Genomic DNA, 23291 nt, shown 5'->3' with positions numbered 1-23291 from the left:
ACCTGCCAGCACCCGGCCCATATCCCTCCAAACCCTTCCTATTCATATACCCTTCCAAATGCCTCTTAAATGTTGCAATTGTATCAGCCTCCACCACATCCTCTGGCAGCTCATTCCATACATGTACCATACATGTAAAAGTTGCCCCTTAGGTCTCTTTTATATCTTTTACTTCTCACCCTAAACCTATGCCCTCTAGTTCTGGACTCCCACAGGGAAAAGACTTGTCAATTTATCGGTCCATGCCCCTCATAATTTTGTAAACCTCTATAAGGTCACCCCTCAGCCTCAGAGGCTCAGGGAAAACAGCCCCAGCCTGTTCAGCCTCTCCCTGTAGCATAGATTCTCCAACCCTGGCAATATCCTTGTAAATCTTTTCTGAACCCTTTCAAGTTTCACAACGTCTTTCCGATAGGAAGGAGACCAGAATTGCATGCAATGTACCAACAGTGGCCTAACCAATGTCCTGTACAGCCGCAACATGACCGCCCACCCCCTGTACTCAGTACTCTGACCAATAAAGGAAAGCATACCAAACGCCTTCACTATCCTATCGACCTGTGACTCCACTTTCAAGGAGCTATGAATCAGCACTCCAAGATCTCTTTGTTCAGCAACACTCCCTTGGACCTTACCATTAAGTGTATAAGTCCTGCTAAGATTGCTTTCCCAAAATGCAGCACTTCGCATTTATCTGAATTAGACTCCATCTTCCACCTCTCAGCCCATTGGCCCATCTGGTCCAGATCCTGTTGTGATCTGAGGTAACTCTCTTCGCTGTCCACTACACCTCCAATTTTGGTGTCTTCTGCAAACTTACTAACTGTACATCTTATGCTCGCATCCAAATCATTTATGTAAATGAAAAAAAAGTCGAGTGCCCAGCACCGATCCTGTGGCACATCTCCACTGGTCACAGCCTCCAGTCTGAAAAACAACCCTCCACCATCACTCGCTGTCTTCTACCTTTGAGCCAGTTCTGTATCCAAATGGGTAGATCTTCCTGTATTCCATGAGATCTAATCTTGCTACTCAGTCTCCCATGGGGAACCTTGTCGCACGCCTTACTGAAGTCCATATAAATCGCATCTACTGCTCTGCCCTCATCAATCCTCTTTTTTTTTTTTACTTCTTCAAGAAACTCAATCAAGTTTGTGAGACATGATTTCCCACGCACAAAGCCATGTTGGCTATCCCGAATCGTCCTTGCCTTTCCAAATACATGTACATCCTGTCCCTCAGGATTCCCTCCAACAATTTGCCCACCACCGAGGTCACGCTCACTGGTCTATAGTTCCCTGTCTTGTCTTTACCGCCCTTCTTAAACAGTGGCACCACGTTTCCGGCGCCTCACCTGTGGCTATCGATGATACAAATATCTCAGCAAGAGGCCCAGCACTCACTTCTCTAGCTTCCCACAGAGTTCTTGGGTACACCTGATCAGGTCCTGGGGATTTATCCACCTTTAACTGTTTCAAGACATCCAGCGCTTCCTCCTCTGTAATCTGGACATTTTGCAAGATGTCACCATCTATTTCCTTACAGTCTATATTTTTCATATCCTTTTTCACAGTAAATACTGATGCAAAATATTCATTTAGTATCTCCCCCTTTTTCTGTGGCTCCACACAAAGGCCACATTGCTGATCTTTGAGGGGCCCTATTCTCTCCCGAGCTAACCTTTTGTCCTTAATATATTTGTAAAAACCCTTTGGATTCTCCTTAATTCTATTTGCTAAACCTGTATCATGTCCCCGTTTTGCCCTCCTGATTTCCCTCTTATGTATACTCTTACTTTCTTTATACTCTTCTAAGGATTCACTTGATCTATCCTGTCTATACCTGACATATGCTTCCTTCTTTTTCTCAACCAAACCTCAATTTCTTTCTGCATCCAGCATTCCCGATGCCTACCAGCCTTTCCTTTCACTCTGACAGGAATATACTTTCTCTGGATTCTTGTTATCTCATTTCTGAAGGCTTTCCATTTTCCAGCCGTCCCTTTACCTGCGAACATTTACCTCCAATCAGCTTTCAAAAGTTCTTGCCTAACACTGTAAGAATTCGCCTTTCTCCAATTTAGAACTTCAACTTTTAGATCTGGTCCATCCTTTTCCATCTCTATTTTAATACGCATAGAATTATGGTCGCTCCCCCACTGACACCTCAGTCATCTGCCCTGCCTTATTTCCCAAGAATAGGTCAAGTTTTGCACCTTCTCTAGTAGGTACATCCACATACTGAATCAGAAAATTGTCTTGTACACACTTAACAAATTCGTCTCCACCTAAACCTTTAACACGGTGGCAGTCCCAGTCGATGTTTGGAAAGTTAAAATCCCCTACCATAACTACCCTATTATTCTGACAGATAGCTGAGATCTCCTTACAAGTTTGTTTCTCAATTTCCCTCTGACTATTGGGGGGTCTATAATACAATCCCAATAAGGTGATCATCCCTTTCTTATTTCTCAGTTCCACCCAAATAACTTCCCTGGATGTATTTCCAGGAATGCCCTCCCTCAGCACAGCTTATCAAAAATGCCACTCTCCTTCCTCTCTTGCTCCCCTTTCTATCCTTCCTGTAGCATTTGTTTCCTGGAACATTCAGCTGCCAGTCCTGCCCATCCCTGAGCCATGTTTCCGTAATTGCTATGATATCCCAGTCCATGTTCCTAACCATGCCCTGAGTTCATCTGCCTTCCCTGTTAGGCCCCTTGCATTGAAATAAATGCAGTTTAATTTATTAGTCCTACCTTGTCCTTGCCTGCCCTGACTGTTTCACTCACTTCTGTTCTCAGCTGTACCTGTCTCAGATCGATCTCTTTCCTCACTATCTCTCTGGGTCCTCTCTTTCCCACCCCCCCCACCCCCCACCACCACCCACCACCACCTTACTAGTTTAAATCCTCCCAAGCAGTTCTAGCAAATTTCCCTGCCAGTATATTAGTCCCTTTCCAATCCGTCCTTCATGTGCAGGTCACTTCTACCTCAAAAGAGATTCCAATAATCCAAAACTGTGAATCCTTCTCCCATACACCAGCTCCTCAGCCATGCATTCATCTGTTCTATCCTCCTATTCCTGCCCTCACTAGCTCATAGCATTGGGAGTAATCCAGATATTATTACCCTTGAGGACCTCCTTTTTAAATTTCTCCCTAACTCTCTATGATCTCCCTTCAGAGTCTCCACCTTTTCCTTTCTAATGTCGTTTGTTCCAGTGTGGACAATGACCTCCTGCTGGCTCCTCTCCCCCGTGAGAACATTCTGCACTCTCTCTGAGACATCCTTGATCCAGGGAAACAACACACCATTCTGCTTTTTCTCTGCTGGCCACAGAAACATCTGTCTGTACCTCTGACTATAGAATCCTCTAACACAATTGATCTCTTTGAAGCAGATGTACTCCTTGTTGCATTAGAGCCAATCTGAACACCAGAAACTTGGCTGTTTGTGCTACTTTCCCCTGAGAATCCAAAATCCTCCCCACATTTTCCAAAACTGCAAATCTGTTTGAAATTGGTATATCCACAAAAGACTCCTGCACTAGCTGCCTCCCTCTCTTACCCTTCCTGGAGTTAACCCATCGATGTGACTGGATCTAAGATTTTCCCCCCTTCCTATAACTGCCATCTATCATACTGTTGCCGTTGCTTATCACACTTCGTTCACTATATAACCAAAAGTTAATATCGTTAAAAAGTTAATCATTTTATCTGTGCCATTATATCTGAATAAAAGTTGGATATATTAACTACATACTGATATATCTTTAATTCTTTGGCGAATGTGTTGATGTTGCTGAGGTTCATAACATAAGAGAGTAAATGGGAGGCAAATGGAAGAATTTGGTGGGAAAAGTTCAAGATGCTTACACATTTGGAATTCAATAAATGTTTCATTTTAAGTGTGCCATTATACCAGGCCACGATCATGTTGAACAGTGTGATTTTGCAAGATTTTAATGATGCTTTGACATATTAAATTTTCGTACTGGTCTCTTGCTTTTATCCGGTATTTTACCATTACCGTAGTTCATTGTTTTTCTACTTTCCTGTGGGTTACTTGTGTGATTGAATTGACGTTTGTTGCTCGTACGGTATTTTGAACTGCAGCATGAATTTCAGCCCCTCAAATTTTGCCCGTGTATTAGTCGACCCTTTAAGTTCAGCATTGAAAAAAAATCTTCAACATTCAGCCTACACATGAATATATACAGTATTTCCAAGTTAGATGGTGAGTGGCTTGGAGGGCAACTTGCAGGTAGTGATCTTATGTGTTGGTTGGCCTTGTTATTCTCGATGGAAGTGGTTGTGGTTTTGGAAGGTGATGTCTAAGAAGTTCTGGTGAATTTCTGCAGAGCATTTTGTAGATAGTGTGCACTGGTGGAGCGAGTGGATGCCTGTGGATGTTGTGCCCATGAAGCCAACTCCTTTGTTCTGGCTGGTAATCTTCTATAGGCCTGTCGGACGCCATTACACATGTGGCCTCCACATCGCCCGCAGCACCAAAGGCCGCCGCCGACCGTGACGTCACTTCCGCCCCCACTGACCTCGGAGCCCCCGCGATCGCTGCCCCAACAACTGCCCCGGTGACCACCGCACAGACAACCGCTTCCACGATCGCCGACGGACCCACGACCCACGCGACTACCGGGAATGACCACCATTCCTCCGCCGCCGCAACCATTTCCGCCCCTCCGGTTGCCGTCGGCGCAGCCACTTCCGCCCCCACTGACATCACTAACCTGCAGGAGCACAGATCCTCAGGTTTCCCCGCCTCCACGCTGTCTTTCGTCACTTCACGTAACCCCGCCCCCACGCAAACCTTCGTCACCACGCATAACCCCGCCCCCACGCCGTCTTTCGTCACTTCACGTAACCCCGCCCCCACGCAAACCTTCGTCACCACACGTAACCCCGCCTCCACATCGAGCAACGTCACCACGTCTAACTCCGCCCCTACTTCGATCTCTGTCCCCGCCCCTGACCCAGCTCCAGCTCCAGTCCCACATCAGGTCCTAGCTCCCAGCCTTGCCGGATTTTCACCATCCCTCCAAACCTCCCCCTCTCTGAGGATGAAAGATCAGTCCTCAGCAGGGGCCTCACCTTCATTCCCCTACGCCCTTGGATTAATGAGTTCAACACGCGCCGAGATATTGAACAATTCTTCCGCCGCCTTCGCCTCCGTGCCTACTTTCACAACCAAGACTCCCGCCCACTCTCTGACGACCCCTTCTCCCGCCTCCAACACACCCCATCCACCTGGACACCCCGTGCTGGCCTCCTACCCGCCCTCGACCTCTTTATAGCCAACTGCCGCCGTGACATCAACCGACTCAACCTGTCCACCCCTCTCACCCACTCCAACCTCTCACCCTCAGAACGTGCAGCCCTCCACTCCCTCCGCTCCAATTCCAACCTCACCATCAAACCCACAGACAAGGGAGGCGCGGTGGTAGTTTGGCGCACTGACCTTTATACCGCTGAGGCCAAACGCCAGCTCGCAGACGCCTCCTCTTATCGCCCCCTTGACCACGACCCCACCTCCCACCACCAAACCATCATCTCCCAGACCATCCAGGACCTCATCACCTCAGGGGATCTCCTATCCACCGCCTCCAACCTCATAGTCCCACAACCCTGCACCGCCCGTTTCTACTTCCTGCCCAAAATCCACAAACCTGCCTGCCCTGGCCGACCCATTGTCTCAGCCTGCTCCTGCCCCACCGAACTCATCTCCCAATACCTCGACACGGTCCTGTCCCCTTTAGTCCAAGAACTCCCTACCTATGTTCGGGACACCACCCACGCCCTCCACCTCCTCCAGGATTTTCGCTTCCCCGGTCCCCAATGCCTTATTTTCACTATGGACATCCAGTCCCTGTACACCTCCATCCCCCATCACGAAGGACTCAAAGCCCTCCGCTTCTTCCTTTCCCGCCGCACCAACCAGTACCCTTCCACTGACACCCTCCTTCGACTGACTGAACTGGTCCTCACCCTGAATAACTTCTCTTTTCAATCCTCCCACTTCCTCCAAACTAAAGGAGTTGCCATGGGCACCCGCATGGGCCCCAGCTATGCCTGCCTCTTCGTAGGATATGTGGAACAGTCCATCTTCCGCAACTACACTGGCACCACCCCCCACCTTTTCCTCCGCTACATCGATGACTGTATCGGCGCTGCCTCGTGCTCCCACGAGGAAGTTGAACAGTTCATCAACTTTACTAACACCTTCCATCCCGACCTTAAATTCACCTGGACTGTCTCAGACTCCTCCCTCCCCTTCCTAGACCTTTCCATCTCTATCTCGGGCGACCGACTCAACACAGACATCTACTATAAACCGACTGACTCCCACAGCTACCTGGACTACACCTCCTCCCACCCTGCCCCCTGCAAAAACTCCATCCCATATTCCCAATTCCTTCGTCTCCGCCGCATCTGCTCCCAGGAGGACCAGTTCCAACACCGCACAGCCCAGATGGCCTCCTTCTTCAAGGACCGCAGACTCCCCCCAGACGTGATCGACGATGCCCTCCACCGCATCTCCTCCACTTCCCGCTCCTCCGCCCTTGAGCCCCGCTCCTCCAACCGCCACCAAGACAGAACCCCACTGGTTCTCACCTACCACCCCACCAACCTCCGCATACAACGTATCATCTGCCGTCAGTTCTGCCACCTCCAAACGGACCCCACCACCAAGGATATATTTCCCTCCCCTCCCCTATCAGCGTTCCGCAAGGACCACTCCCTTTGTGACTCCCTCGTCAGATCCACACCCCCCACCAACCCAACCTCCACCCCTGGCACCTTCCCCTGCGACCGCAGGAAATGTAAAACTTGCGCCCACACCTCCACACTCACTTCCCTCCAAGGCCCCAAGGGATCCTTCCATATCCGCCACAAGTTCACCTGTACCTCCACACACATAATCTATTGCATCCGCTGCACCCGATGTGGCCTCCTCTATATTGGGGAGACAGGCCGCTTACTTGCGGAACGCTTCAGAGAACACCTCTGGGCCGCCCGGACCAACCAACCCAACCACCCCGTGGCTCAACACTTTAACTCTCCCTCCCACTCCACCGAGGACATGCAGGCCCTTGGACTCCTCCACCGGCAGAACATAACAACACGACGGCTGGAGGAGGAGCGTCTCATCTTCCGCCTGGGAACCCTCCAACCACAAGGTATGAATTCAGATTTCTCCAGTTTCCTCATTTTCCCCTCCCCCCACCTTGTCTCAGTCGGTTCCCTCAACTCAGCACCGCCCTCCTAACCTGCAATCTTCTTCCTAACCTCTCCGCCCCCACCCCACTCCGGCTTATCACCCTCACCTTGACCTCCTTCCACCTATCCCATCTCCATCGCCCCTCCCCCAAGTCCCTCCTCCCTACCTTTTATCTTAGCCTGCTTGGCTACTCTCTCTCATTCCTGATGAAGGGCTTATGCTCGAAACGTCGAATTCCCTATTCCTGAGATGCTGCCTGGCCTGCTGTGCTTTGACCAGCAACACATTTTCAGCTGTGATCTCCAGCATCTGCAGACCTCATTTTTTACATCATATTTCTTTTGGATTGGTTAGAGCTGCACCCGCCCAGGAATAGGGAGTATTCTATCACACTGCTAACTTGTGGTTTGTAGATGGTGGATCGACTTCGGGAGTCAGAAGGTGAATTACTTTAAAAAGCCTTCCATCATCCCAGTACCAAGAAAAGCACATGAAACATGCCTTAATGTCTACTGCCCAGTGACTCTGACCTCCGTAATCACGAGTGCTTCGAGAGACTGGTCATCAGCCCACCTTGATCACCTGCAATTTGCCTACCAATGAAACAGATCCATGGCAGACACCATTTCCATCGCCCTACACTTATTCCTAGAAAATCTGAATAACCAGGACACCTATGTCAGATCCCTACTCATTGATCACAGCTCTGCCTTCAACACCATAATCCCCTCCAGATTAATCTCAAAACTTCAAAGACCTAAATTTTGACTCCACCCTGTGCAACTGGATCCTCAGCTTCCTGACCTACAGGCCACAATCAGTGAAGATAGACAGCAGCACCTCCTCTGTGATCACCCTCAACATTGGAACCCTGCAAGGTTGCATTCTCAGCTGCCTACTGTACCATCTGTACACCCACAAATGTGTAGCCAAATTTGGAATGAACACCATCTACCAATTTGTTAACAATACCACTGTGGCAGGACCGATATCAAACAATGATGACTCAGAATACAGGAACGAGATAGAAGGCTTGGTATTATGGTGCAGTGAAATCAATCTATCTTTCTCAAAGTCAGCAAAATGAAAGAACTGATCATTCCTTTCAGGACGAAATAAGGGGGACACACCCTCCTCTTCATCAGTGGAGCTGAGGTGGAGAGGGTCAAGATTGTCAATTTCCTCAGTGACAATAACCGACAACCTGTCTTGGACTTCACACGTAGATGTGACTGTTGAGAAGGCTCAACAACGCCTGTTCTTCCTCAGCCAGCTTAGGAAATTCAGCATGTCTGAAAGCACCCTTAGACATGTACAATAGAAAGCATTCTGTCTGGCATGCATAATGACTGGGTTATAGCAACTGCTCTTCCCAGTACTATAAGAATTTACAAAAGGTGTGTGCATAGTCCAGACCGTTACAGAAACCAACCTCCCATCTGTGGACTTTATTTACACTACTTGTTGCTGCAGAAAGGCTGCCAACATCATCAAAGACCCCTCCTACCCCGGTACTGCTCTCTTCCAACCTCTTCTATATCTTCTGCCTGACAGAAGCTTGGAACATGTGCACCACGAGGTTCAAGAACAGCTTCTTCCCTGACTTTGAGACTGCTGAATGGACTCTGTAACTTCATACAATGTTAATCTTGCTTGGTGCACCTGTGCAGTTGTAACCTGTCTGCCTTGCTCATTCTGAGCATGCTGTGATATGCCTGTACAGCTCACAAAAATCAAAGGTTTTCACTTTGCTTAGATATATGTGACTACAGTAAATCAAATCAGCATCTCGTACTAATCAGTTACCCACTGTGCATGTACTTTCCAATGGGCTACTTCTTTTTACCTTCCCAGCTAAAGACAGAAGTAGCCCGTTTGGTCCCAAGAGACTGATACTTCCGGTCTTATCAGTCCTGAATTGTTTACCCTCTTTTGCTTTGTTACAAGTAGAAATTTTCATTGTTTATCTCTGATCTCAATTCTTCCTTTCAGCTTAGTAATGAAACGGCAGTTTGCAAGAACAGTTTACAGCTGAAACTTGGTGGTTTACTCATGGTATCCTCAAAACTTGTTGTTATTCTTCTCTTGTAAATTCTTTGCAACTCTCACAATAAAATTAGCGATGATGTGGAGGTGCCAGTGTTAGACTGGGTGGACAAGGTCAGAAGTCACATAAGACCAGGTTATAGTCCAACAGATTTATTTTAAATCCCAACATTTCGGGGTGCTGCCGCTTCGTCAAGTGAAATGAAGAAATCACCCAGACTCAGAGATCAAAAGATCATACAAATTGTGTGAATGGTGTGTCGACAGACCAAATAATAGGTCTGTGCAGGTGATCAAGGTTGTCAGATGGTCTGAATAAAGTGTAGACAACTGCATATTAAGTGAAGGGATGATTTAGAATCCTATTAATTGACGCAGAGAGACAATTACAAAAAAATAAAAGTATAGTGGTGTTGGAGACAAACCAAATGACTGGATTAATGTAATAGGTATAAGAATTGCATGCTGAGGGTTTAAACAAAGTAATAAGTGGCTAATTAAGGTAGAGGGTGGCACAGTGGTTGCCTCACAGCACCAGAGACCTGGGTTCAATTCCTGCCTCAGGCAACTGTCTATGTGGAGTTTGCACATTCTCCCAGTGTCTGCATGGGTTTACTCCAGGTGCTCCGGTTTCCTCCCACAGTCTGAAAAAATGTGCAGGTTAGGTGAATTGGCCATGCTAAATTGGCCGTAGTGTTAAGCGAAGGGGTAAATGTAGAGGAATGGGTCTGGGTGGGTTGCTCTTCGGAGAGTCGGTGTGGATCTGTTGTGCCGAAGAGCCTGTTTCCACGCTGTAGGGAATGTAATCTACTCTTATAAAGGTCATAAGTTATCAAGGTGCTGATGTCAGAACACGACAGTAAGGAATTTTTTTACAGAACGGTATGGTAGTTATGTAGCATTTAGCACAACATAAACACAAAGCCACTGTTGAGATCATCTTGATGCATATGGAACTTGACTATCGGTTTCCTCTTGGTGATTCTGCATTGTTGTGTGTCTTGAAGGCAGCATTGATCTCTGGCTTCTAACAGTTACACCATCCAAGCAATCTGTGAATCATTTGATCTCCCCTCCATTTAAAGCTATCGTCTCCACGTATAGGAAACTTTTTAACTGATAGATTAAAATTTTAATAAACCTCTCAATTCTAACTGCAGATTAAAATGAATCCCAGTTTTAATGAATGTTGTTTGGGAGTTGGAATTCCATAATGTTTCTTTGTAGACAATGATGTTTACTCTTGATAATGCGCATGTTTGATCTCTTGTGTCTGATATGACAAGTTATTTTCCTAAAGGATATGAGTCTATCTTTTAGGTTGTATAGTTGATGTATAGCATATTGCAGCTCTCAACTTGATACGCTTTCTCACGTAAAACAAAAATAGTGGGCTTTTATTAAAAGTTGAGATGAATATCTTCGATTTTTAATCAAGCTTCTACTTCAATCATGTTACTCGGATACTATTATGGATGAAAGCAATTTTATTCCATTAGTACTTTTACAAATGTTTGAGCAATAAACAATGTCTCCAATCATGTTTAAAACGTTGTTTCTCTTCATCCCATTTTGCTTTAAAAAAGACGCTCCAGTAAATTTTAGGTAATGAAATCATTAAAATTGACCCACTTCTCTATTCTGCTTGTCTCTTTCAATACTTTCCAAACAGTCAACCTTCAGATGTCATTGTCATCACTGACTATATTCCAGTTTTCAGTGTTCTTGTCAACCATCTTTATATTTCTTTTGCAGCTGTCATTGTTGTGAGTGCCCAAGTGGTCATGATCTAGTGGCCAGTTCACTGTACAGAAGGGCTTTCCATCTATGATCATCATCATCTGATGAACATACTGAACCAACTTGGCCTACGTTAGCTTAGCTATGAGCAAATGATAATAAATTTAGAAGAGGAAGGAGCCATCGATAACTCATTTCAGGCTCTCATAATGACTCAAAGAAGAAATCATTACTGGAGGTAGCCTTGTTGTATTTGAGTAGATTGGAATGGGAGACCAGTCTCATTGAGCTAGAAAATGAAGAATTATGGAGAAGATGGTAGGGCCAGCCAGAGCAATTACTGCAGAGAAGTCAAGAGTGAATAATGTAACATGATCACAGACACACATACTGTTCGTGAAATCAACCAAAGGAGTATTAGTGCAGTCAGGAGCATAAAAGGAATTTGAATAGAAAACTTTGAAAAGAAGGAAATAGTGGAAACAAAAGCTCAAGCCCATTTATCTGAAGCTTTCCACCACCCCCCCCCCACCAACGTGCGTGCACACAATATCTGAAAACACCTTGTCAGCAATGGAATACTTTTACAAGCCATCCAAAAGTAAGGCTCTATTAGAACTTAAGAAGAAAAGACAGTAAACACAGATGGTAGTTTGATGGAGAAAGTGGGTTGACAAAAGTGTGCTGAATAACACGATATAGTTTGAGAGAGACCATTAGCATGCCAGAAATGCTTTTGAGTAGTCAGTAAAGAAGATTGAAGGGGTTAAATCTAATTATTACTTTTCATATTTTAAGAACACCCCACAATGATTCACAGCCAAAGAAATACATTTAAGTGTTTTGATGGATCTCAGCAAAGCAGTCTGTCATCCAAAATGCAGCAGTAACACTTTATCAAACCATACAGAACTCCATCAGAATTGCATTGGTATCAGTTTGGATTGCACATTTAAACCTCTTGTCCAACTCGAATCTGTGACTTTCTGACTCCAGAGGAAAAAGAGCTATCATCACCTAGATCAACATCTTGGAACAGATAGATTTAATAAACAACTGTAAATAAAACATAGCAATTCTTAGTCTCATGGTAATCAGACCGAACGAGTTTATTCTGGATTATTAATGACAAGTCATTTTCAGTATAGTTAACATCTCCTGAGAGGCTTTAAGTCACTTGGATATAGCATGACTACGTTATTGGTAAGGTTAGTTAAGGCAGGGCAGAATAAAGAATGTTGCAATCCGGAAGAGTGTTCAAATGGGATGTATTTTGACATTGACATTTTATTCTTTTTGCTGCTGACATGTGCTGTCAGGGCGTAGACAGAGAGTGTTTACTTACTTAACATAACTGACTTGAAAGCCATGCAACCGTGGTAACCTAAGAACTAAGCCAAAGGTGTGCCACGTCTGCATCAGGAAGCTGCTCTACAGTGATCATGTTGTTTTGAGCATTTCAAAGCCAGGAACATCTTCAGTGACCAATAAGTAAACTCTCTTAGCACCTGTAAAGTGTTTGATTTAACCATCACCATCAGGAAAACAAATATAATGGACTAGGATGCTGTCTGTTGTCAATGTGGCACGAGAGATTGATAGCTTCAACTTGTCACGGCTTTACAGTCACAAGCAAATGATTGCTTTGCTTCCGAACTCCCACCCATGTGGTATTGTGGACATACCTATACCAAATGGACTGCAGTTCAAAAAAGCAGTTAACCACCACTTCCTCAAGGACAACTAGCGAAAAGTAATAAATATTGGACCACCCAGTTTCAGCAACATTGAGTGCATGCATTTTTTAAAAACTTCTTGCTGAAATCAACACACGTGGTACAAAAGTTGTAGCTGTTTTGTCCAAGCTAATTGGATTGCTTTAAACATCAAGATCAAAAATTATTGGAAAAACTCAGCAAGTTTTAAGAACTGAAGGAGTGTCACTGGACCCGAAATGTTAACTCTGCTTTTTTCCACAGATGCTGCCAGATCCGAGTTTTTCCAGCAATTTCTGGTTTTGTTTCTGATTTCCAGCATCTGCAGTTTCATGTTTTTTTTTAGTGTTAACCAACAACATCCTGACTGAGAAACTGAGTTGACCAAATCTTTGCCTTAGTGCACTTTTCTACAGAAATGAAGCCTGGAAAATATACAGGGAAGAAAAATAATGATGTAATACCACTTTTGTGTCAAGTAATGTTCCTGGCATTTCTTGGCAAGACAAAATCGTCAACTTGGATTCTGGTGTGTACATTTGCTCATAGCTAAACCAGTGATAGTTGAGTTGTAATATTTCCTGCTAATTTGTTGTAATATTTCCTGCTAATTCATTGTTGCCTTTGTTACTTAACCCCGTGTCTGTCTTTGTGCTGTTAAAATTGTCTTATTGATGCTACCTTCTGGATGAGTCAGTTCAAATTGACCATTGAAAACTGCTGGAACTGTTGTTTTCAGACTAGCATCCTGCATTACTGATTCCATCTTCTGTGACCACATCCATTTAATTCACACTGTGTGAAGCCTAAGGACTGAACTTTTGCATTATAGTCATCATCAAAACTGTCTGCTGTTTAGGATGCCTTTCCCTATAATTTCCTATACCTTTGAATCTATTTCATCAATTCCCTCTTGCCACTCACTTGCACTGCCTAAACTCGGCCTGTTTGATCACTTCTGCTGACCTGTATGACCTGACCTTCATATTTGTCTCAATGTTATGAATGTTAAATCCTCACTAATTGTGTAATCATCTTCACCCCATCCTATTTGTGCAACTTCTATTACCTCTTCCTGCACCTTTCAGTTTTCCAAATCTAATCTTTTATGCCATTATTGGGTTGAACCATCAGTTGCCTAGGCCACACATTCTGAAACTTACTCACAACCATCTACCTTGACGGGGGTGGTACCAGGGGACTGGAGAGTCGCGAATGTTGTGCCCCTGTTCAAAAAAGGGAATAGGGATAACCCCGGGAATTACAGGCCGGTTAGTCTTACTTCGGTGGTAGGCAAAGTAATGGAAAGGGTACTGAGGGATAGGATTTATGAGTATCTGGAAAGACACTGCTTGATTAAGGACAGCCAGCACGGATTTGAGAGGGGTAGGTCTTGCCTTACAAGCCTTATTGAATTCTTTGAGGAGGTGACCAAGCATGTGGATGAGGGTAGAGCAGTGGATGTAGTGTACATGGATTTTAGTAAGGCATTTGATAAGGTTCCCCATGGTTGGCTTATGCGGAAAGTCAGGAGGCATAGGATAGTGGGACATTTGGCCAGTTGGATTGAGAACTGGCTAACCGGTCGAAGTCAGAGTGGTGGTAGATGATAAATATTCAGCCTGGAGCCCAGTTACAAGTGGAGTTCCGCAGGGATCAGTTCTGGGTCCTCTGCTGTTTGTAATTTTTATTAATGACTTGGAAGAGGGAGTCGAAGGGTGGGCCAGTAAATTTGCAGATGATACGAAGATTGGTGGAGTTGTGGATAGTGAGGAGGGCTGTTGTCGGCTGCAAAGGGACTTAGATATGATGCAGAGCTGGGCTGAGGAGTGGCAGATGGAGTTCAACCCTGTCAAGTGTGAGGTTGTCCATTTTGGAAGGACTAATAAGTATGCGGAATACAGGGTTAACGGTAGGGTTTTTAGTAAGGTGGAGGAGCAGAGGGATCTTGGGATATATGTTCATAGCTCTTTGAAAGTTGCCACTCAAGTGGGTAGAGCTTGTAAGAAGACCTATGGTGTATTAGTGTTCATTAGCAGAGGGATTCAGTTCAAGAGTCATGAGGTGATGTTGCAGCTGTACAGGACCTTGGTAAGGCCACATTTGGAGTACTGTGTGCAGTTCTGGTCGCCTCACTTTAGGAAAGATGTGGAAGCTTTGGAGAGGGTGCAGAGGAAATTTCCCAGGATGTTGCCTGGAATGGAGAATAGTTCGTGCGAGGATAGGTTGAGAGTGCTAGGCCTTTTCTCATTGGAACGGCGAAGGATGAGGGGGTGACTTGATAGAGATTTATAAGATGATCAGGGGAATAGATAGAGCACACAGTCAGAGACTTTTTTCCCTGGTACAACAGAGTGTTACAAGGGGACATAAATTTAAGGTGAAGGGTGGAAGGTATAGGGGGGGATGTCAGGGGTAGGTTCTTTCCCAGAGAGTGGTGAGGGCATGGAATGCGCTGCCTGTGGGAGTGGCAGTGTCAGAATCATTGGTGACCTTTAAGCGGCAACTGGATAGGTACATGGATAGGTGCTTAAGCGAGGACAGATGTTCGGCACAACATTGTGGGCCGAAGGGTCTGTTCTGTGCCGTATTGTTCTATGTTCTTGACTTTTCTGTACTTCTGTACATTCTCTATTCATTATGGAATTGAAACACAAATGGTGTCATATGGCTATAACATTAATATGCATAGTGCAGGGGAATGACAAAAGGGTTTATTGAAATAGAAAACTAATTTTTCTTATTCTGCTCCATTACGTGCAGAAGCATTTTCCAGTGATTTGGTCAACACTTCACTATTCTTTGTTCAACATTATGAAGTATTAATAAACCACATCTAACAAAAATACTATTCATGATTGGAAGAAAATGGAAACTAAATGGGCTGTTCTGTAGAATGTAATAGTTCTTAATAGATTTTTAAAGACAAAAATCAATTAAACCAAGTAATTGATTATTTGGGAATTGGAGCAGTTTTAATTATTCCACTGTAAGCAAAACTGGCCATGTTATAGGGGAATCAAACTGCACCATCCATTTAGTTACAGTGAAATTAATCTTCAGAGTGGAACAAGATCTAAGGGGATAATTTCTTTATTGAAGTGTCAGCTAAAATTCCAATAAGTAATACAATGGTTACTTGCCTCTTGACCTCAAGATTTGGCAAGCATGAGAGATCATAAGAATTTTGAGGAAAAGGTCCTGAGGTCAAACACAACTTTCGAGAGCCATCATTTCCCACCCTTTTTGGCATTTCCCTTATTCTCTATTGAAATACATTTGACTGCTTCACAAATCAATTTATGTTGTAACTTAATTGTACTAACTGTACAATGCTTTGCAATATATATTGGCCCAAAAATTCTTAAATCAAAAAATTGTGCCACTATTTGTGAAACTTGTCTTACTTATGTCTTTCAGGCATATTTTGCATGGCAAGTTATTGGAAGAGTTGGAAATGGCATGGTGTCCTTTTACGGGACATATGGAACATGAGTGAAAGTGAGCAGGGCAAATAACTATCTGTCTCAACCAGTTAATTTCAGAATATGCATTTCAATTTAATAATGCATGCCTAAGAAAAGAAGTATAAATACCAAGAGTAATTTTGTCATCATTGTCTGTTTTGTCATGAGGAGGCTACCAAAATATAGGAAATTGTCCACTTTTTCCATGATCTTCCCTCTGGGCAGATATGTTGTAGTTTAGAAGCTGGTTAGAGGAGGGCCTCCGTTTGCTGGGCTGTTCTCTTCATATAATTTGGCGAAGTTGACAATGACTCACAGTTTGGTTTCTGAATGAGCCCATGTACACACAAATATTTTCTGCACACTAAAGCTCTATAACTGAATGGTTTTGATTTTAGATTGTAGAATATGTAGGGTGAATGTTTTCCCATAGGTCTGTAAATTAACTCCATGTCTGTTGGCAATTTGACAGAGATGAGGTGCGTAGTGAAAAAAGGTAAAGAGAGAAGAGAGTCGATGTAATGAAACAGCATTGTTTAAACTCTGGATTTATGGTGGTTCTGTTGGTAAGAATTTTTTATTGCCTCCAGAGCACTTGCTCAGCGTTTGCTTGATGAAGGACAAGTTTAGGTGAAGATCAGGATCTAAACGCAACACCAAGATTATGCTACAGAGATCTGGACAACCCATTTGAGCACCTCAAAGCACTAGAGTTTCGTCACCAGTGGTGCCATTGCAAAATTCTCCAAGCAGCAATAAAAGCAGTCTTTTTCCAAGCCAACTTGCCCAGAATCAAGGCACTAATAGCTCAAAATTCACTGCACGGGGCAGGACAAATAATGTGCATCTCTCACCAGACTCTGTAAGCAACCATTGTACTCCGACCTTGGTTGTGGCAGGAGAGCAGGGGAAATGCAGACTGACGGTACTGACTTATAGGAGACTGAGTGATCAAACCAATAATGTCTGATCCAGGATCGTAGCAAGCATATTGAGAGACTATTAAGTACACCGGTGAAGTCAATCTGTCTATGGGAGTGTGCAAATATTCAAACAACCCACCTACATAACCCTTCAAGCATTATTTGTGAATTGAATCTGATAGAATCTATAGAATGCACATTGAAGAGGATTCTGGGTAATCCAAGATGGAGGATGGGAAAAATTTCTGGCTGTAGGAGCTGCTCCTTTTTTGGGGGGTATTTTAGGTATTGGAGGTGATTTCCTCAAATTCCAGGAGCAGCAATTACTGTTTTATATGCTGTTGCTTTGTTTTGGAACTTTGGGGAAAAAAAAGTCAAAACATCAGTTTAAAAGGGAGAAGGGCAGACAAAGGAAGCACATGGTGAAGATAGTGCAGGGGAGAGAGAGAGAGAGAGAAAATCTGCACAGTTACCGCCTTTGCTGTTTGAATTTGTGTATCGCTGGACATCGGAGTGCATCTGGGAAAATTAACAAACGGTGAAATTCACAACTAATCTTGGACGAACTGTTGGGCGAAGTTCACAGCACAGAATCAGATACGTTAATTGTTGTTTTAAGTCTGGCCAATAGAAAGGCTGCAGTAGTGGGTACAGTGGATTCTTTCTGGATCATATGTTTTTGGAGATAAGTCTCTTGATTAAACTTAAAATATAAGCCGTAGCTATTAATTTAACCTGGGGCAGTGTTTGTAGAGGAATAAGACGGTGTTATTTTCTGGGTCTGTAGGTTGTGAAGGAGCAAAAATGGCCTTTGCAGTGATATGTACTTCTTGTCAGATGTGGGAGTTGACAGAGAGTTTAAGGGTTACTGCGGATTATATCTACCATAAATGCTATTGGATGCAAATCTTATGAGATCGAGTGGATCGGTTGGAGAGACAAATAGAGACGATGAGGAATTTGCAACAGCAACAGTATGTGAGGGATGGCAGTTACAGAAAGAGGGTGGGGGGGTGGGGAAGTCTCAGATACAGTCACATAGATGTGTTAACTCCAGGAAGGGTAAGAGAGTTAGGCAGCTAGAGCAGGAGTCTTTTGTGGGCAGAAAGGTGGCAAATGAAGTTCAATGTAGGTAAGTGTGAAGTGATTCACTTTGATAAGAGTAACAAGAAGATGGAGTACTGGGCTAATGGTTGGATACTTGGTAGTGTGGATGAGCAGAGGGATCTTGGTGTCCATGTACACAGATCTCTGAAAGTTGCCACCCAGGTAAATAGTGCTGTGAAGAAGGCATATGGCGTACTGGCTTTTATTGGTAGAGGAATTGAGTTCCGGAGTCCTGAGGTCATGTTGCAGTTGTATAAGACTCTGATGCGGCCGCATCTGGATTATTGTGTGCAGTTTTGGTCGCCATACTATAGGAAGGATGTGGAGGCACTGGAACGGGTGCAAAGGAGGTTTACCAGGATGTTGCCTGGAATGGTAGGAAGATCGTATGAGGAAAGGCTGAGGCTGTTTTCATTGGAGAAAAGAAGGTTTAGGGGTGACTTGATAGAGGTGTACAAGATGATTAGGGGTTTAGATAGGGTTGACCATGAGAACCTTTTTCCACATATGGAGTCAGATATTATGAGGGGGCATAGCTTTAAATTAAGGGGTGGTAGGTAAAGGACAGATGTTAGGGGTAGATTCTTTACTTAGCGAGTCGTGAGTTCATGGAATGCCCTACCAGTAACAGTGGTGGACTCTCCCTCTTTATGGGCATTTAAACGGACATTGGATAGGCATATGGAGGATCGTGGGCTAGTGTAAGTTAGGTGGGCTTGGATCTGCGCAACATCAAGGGCCGAAGGGCCTGTACTACACTGTATTTTTCTATGTTCTATGTTCTGTTTTCTCCCTGGAGTGTCGGAGGCTGAGGGGTGACCTTGTAAAGGCTTACAAAATTATGAAGGGATGGATAGGATAAATAGGCAAAGTATTTTCCCTAGAGTTGGGGAGTCCAGAACTAGAGGGCATAGGTTTAGGATGAGAGGGGAAAAGATATAAAAGAGGCCTAAGGGGCAGCGTTTTCACGCAGAGGGTGGTACTTGTATGGAATGAGCTGCCAGAGGAAGTGGTGGAGGCTGGTACAATTGCAACATTCAAGAGGCATTTGGATGGATATATGAATAACTATGAATAGGAAGGGTTTGGAGGGATATGGGCCAGGTGCTGGCAGGTGGGACTAGATAGAGTTGGGATATCTGGTCGGCATGGACGGGTTGGCCCGAAGGGTCTGCTTCCATGCTGTACATTTCTATGACTCTATGAACCCACTAACCTTTTCAGAATCATCAAACAAGAAAGAAGTCATCCATGATCTTGAGGGTCTGTTTGGGATGGTGAATTCAGTTTTTGATTAGACAGAGAATGGGTTAAAAATGTTGGAGAGGCTAAAATGAAAATCTTTAAAAATATCTGCTGAAATGCTTGATTTCTGCAGGTGAGTTCTTAAGGGAACATCATGATGTCGATGTGTTTGAATAGGTATTCAGGCAATCATTGTTTGCTTTGTTAAAATGTAATGCATCTCTGATGGCAACTATTCAGTTTCTGAATTTAATCAGACAATAATCGTTGTAACACCTTAAATATTTTATAGTGAGGATGGGAAGAAAGTGAAATCACAATTTAACCTAAGGAACTTGCCTGTCGCTGAATGGAGGTGTAGTTGGAATAGTTCTTCAACTGGTCAGAGAGAGAAGAGAGTATTTTGGGTCAGAAATAAAATCCAAGAATTTCTGTCGCACAGTTGTTGAGAAATGCTTTCACACATTTGTACAATTATCCACTGTTGCTTAAATTGTCAAGCAGTTTCTCTTCAGAGATTCTACCTCATCTCAGGATGTAAGCAAATAATGGGGACAGGCACTTCAGTGACAGTCAAGTCTGAGGGAGTTTTTCCCATGTTCCGAAGAGTGACTATTTATCGCTACGAAAACAATGTCATGTGGAATTTCATGGGAAATCTTGCATTGTGCAAATTGGCCCTTGAAATTGCCTATGCAGTATTAACTGCTTTTTAAAGCATAATTCTTTTGCCCATCAGGCAATTTAAGATATTCAATGGAAAGCTTTAGCCCTATTGTGTAGTGTTCCATGTGCCCTTTCTATACAGTCATGTCTAAAAGAGAGTATGCTTTTAATTATATGATAAATCAAAGAACTGCAGATGCTAGAGATTTGAAATAAAAACCAAAATTGCTGGCAAAACCCAGGAACATCTACAGGGAGAAGGTAGAGATGATGTTTCAAGTCCCATGATTCCTCATCACAGCCAGTGGTGGGAATTGGAGCCAGCAGCCTGAGGCAGCTGGCAGCAGAAACAAGATCAGACTGCATGGGGAAGCCGGTGGCGAGAGACAGAACAGGCAATTTGGGCCAGCTGGTGGCAAGAGCTGGAACAGGCACCCTTGGGTGGCTGGTAATGAGTTCAGGAGCATGAAGGAAGCCTGGGCTGGCCGCCAGTGATAGTGAGGTAAGCAAGCAGGAGGCTGGAAGAACTCAACAAGCCAGACAGATCAGGAGGTGGAGAAGTCGACTTTTTGGGTGTAACCTTTCTTCAGGACATGGGGGGTGGGTTTGAAGGGAGCTGCAGATAAAGAGGGTGGTTGGGTCAGGTTGGTGAAGTAGAGATAGATGAAGGCAGGCAGCATCCTGCTTGTCTAACTTGGATTTCAGCATCTGCAGTTTGTTTTGTCCCTAACCAATGAGAGTGAAAGCAGACAGCCGTGGCTACGGTAGCAGGAACAAGCTGCAAAGTGGTGAGAGCTAGTAGCATGGGTGGTGGTAGGGGCAAGGTCGAACCTGAAGTGGGAGAGGTTGACCTATTGTGAGGAATGGGAGTCCAGCATGGCCAGGTGATTATGGAATGTGACGTAGAACTGTTAACTGTATTTCTTTGTTTTTCTACTGTTTAGTAAGAAGCACTGTAATATTTAACGTTTTAGGTTTGTTTTCCTTATTTTTCAGCTTTGTAACTAAGCATCAGAACCTTTGTACCTAGGATAGCGCTGTAAGTGGCAATTTGTAAATTTTTCAATGTACTCGATTAGTAGTGGTGTTGCCCAACTACGCTTAGTAGTGGTCATTGAAATTCCCCCATCCAGGATACATTTTCTGCCCATGCCACCGTCAGTGTTACCTCCACATGTTCTTCAACATAGAGTCATTGTTGAGGAACTATCTGGCCGCTGTCTCCTAACTGTATGTCACTGTTCTGCTGGTAGCCTGTTCTCTGAATGAGGAAAGGCTTCAGGAATTGAAAGCTTGTAAGTACTTGGGAGTTCCAGTTCAGGATTCTCTTAAGGTTTACATGCAGGTTCAGTTGGCAGTTAGAAAGACAAATGCAACGTCTGCATTCATTTCAAGAGAGCTGGAATATAAGATGTACAACTGAGACAATTTCAGACTCTGGTCAGACTGTATTTTGAATACGTGAGCAGTTTTGGGCCTTATCTAAAGAAGGATGTGATGCCATGGGAGGGTGTGCAAAGAAGGTTCACCAGAATGACCCCAGGGTTGAAGGTCTTGTCATATGAGGAGCTGTTAAGGTTTGAGTCTAGTTGATGGAGTTGAGAAAAATGAGGGGATCTAGAGGACTGAGAGGCCTGGATAGAGTGGACGTAGAATTACCGTTTCCTCTACTAGGAGAGACCAGGGCCTAAGGGCACAACCTCAGAGCGAAGAATGGCCCTTTTAGAACTGAGTTAAGGAAGAACCTGTAGAAGTCATTGTCTCAGAATACCATGGAGGTCAAGTCACTGAATTAGAGTTAGATTTTATTGTCACATGTACTCAAGTACAGGGATACATGAGTAAGGTGAAAAGTATACAAAGTCACTGTTTCCGATGCCACCTTGGGTAAGGAAGGAGCTTAGATATCAAGTCCAGGTATAAATTGGAAGAATAGAGAAATAAAGTTACAAGTTAATCATTATAATCCTTCTGAAACAGAAAGAGGGGAAAATATAGCAGACTGAGCAGATAAGTCTGTGCTCGGTTTCAACTCTGGTTTGTGCTGAGCCTTCGCCATGAGTTTGCCACTGGCTCAACTCGATGCCACTGCGCCATCTGAGGAGAGGAGGTAAGTGGAAAGGGAAAAAAAAATCATGAAAAGAGGAAAAAAAAGGGTGGAGTAGAGCCCTACTAAAGAAGAGGTTCTGGATTAGGAAGGGGATCTAAGAAACATATCAGCCATGATTCGATGTGGAGCAGACTCGATGGGCCACATTACCTAATTCTGCTGCAATATTATATTGTCATATGAGACGGAACATATGCAGGGAAGCTGTTGGGATGTGTGTAAGGTATGATTCTGTGACTAATGACTGTGTTTGGCAGTTTTTGACCAGTCTGAGACAGCTGTTCCAATTTTGGAACTAGTTGATGGTAAGGAGGACTTTGCAGGGTTGTCAGGGCTGCAGTTGTTATTCTTTGTTTCCCGTGCCTTATTCAATGACAGCTTGTGTGTCCAGGTCATTCCTCTTTTCATCTTTTCTAGTGTTGATATAATCAAATCAAAGAACCAACCTGCTCTTGGTCCAGCTCACTTGTCGACTAGACCATATAAGGATGGTAGTAAAAAACCAGTAGTGAACCAGTTTTTCTTTAAAGACACTCTGCAATGGTTTCAAAGTCATCATTAGACTTCCTATTCGAGATTTTTATTGATTAAAATTCCAACATCTGCCATGTGGAATTATAACCAAAGTGCTCAGGCTTAAGTAGAAGTTGACAAAATGTTACCTGGCTCTCTGGATTGCTGGTCCAGTAACAATACCACAAAACCATTGCTGCTTCCTCACAATATCATATGGCTATCACCTCCCTCTGGTGAGAACAACATTACACAGCATCTAAGTTACAGTTTTAAGTCCAGCAAATGTCTTTGGAAAAGAAGATTGCACAACACTGGCAGAAATTGTTTTTTAAACTTAAACTGGAAGTGTGGAACAGATAAAGGTCTTTTACTCAATTTTTTAACAGACTTTTTTTTTTGCAGCAAAAGTTATGCAATGTTTTCTCTGCTCCTACACTAAGATTAATAAATTAATGAGATTATTAATTTATTCACTGATAACGTCGGATACGTTTTTGTCGTCCAGAACAGTGTTTGACTCA

The 23291-nt window shown here is 44.0% G+C and overlaps 1 protein-coding gene across 1 annotated transcript in view; it reads left to right on the top strand.

Moving 5' to 3' along the window:
• LOC132819184 (heparan sulfate 2-O-sulfotransferase 1) overlaps window positions 1-23291 on the top strand; it is a 221292-nt gene that overhangs the window by 82259 nt on the left and 115742 nt on the right. The window lies entirely within an intron of this gene.

Source organism: Hemiscyllium ocellatum, chromosome 9 (assembly GCF_020745735.1).
Source record: "Hemiscyllium ocellatum isolate sHemOce1 chromosome 9, sHemOce1.pat.X.cur, whole genome shotgun sequence".
NCBI classification, from domain to species: domain Eukaryota; kingdom Metazoa; phylum Chordata; class Chondrichthyes; order Orectolobiformes; family Hemiscylliidae; genus Hemiscyllium; species Hemiscyllium ocellatum.
This window is presented reverse-complemented; position numbering and strand designations above follow the sequence as displayed.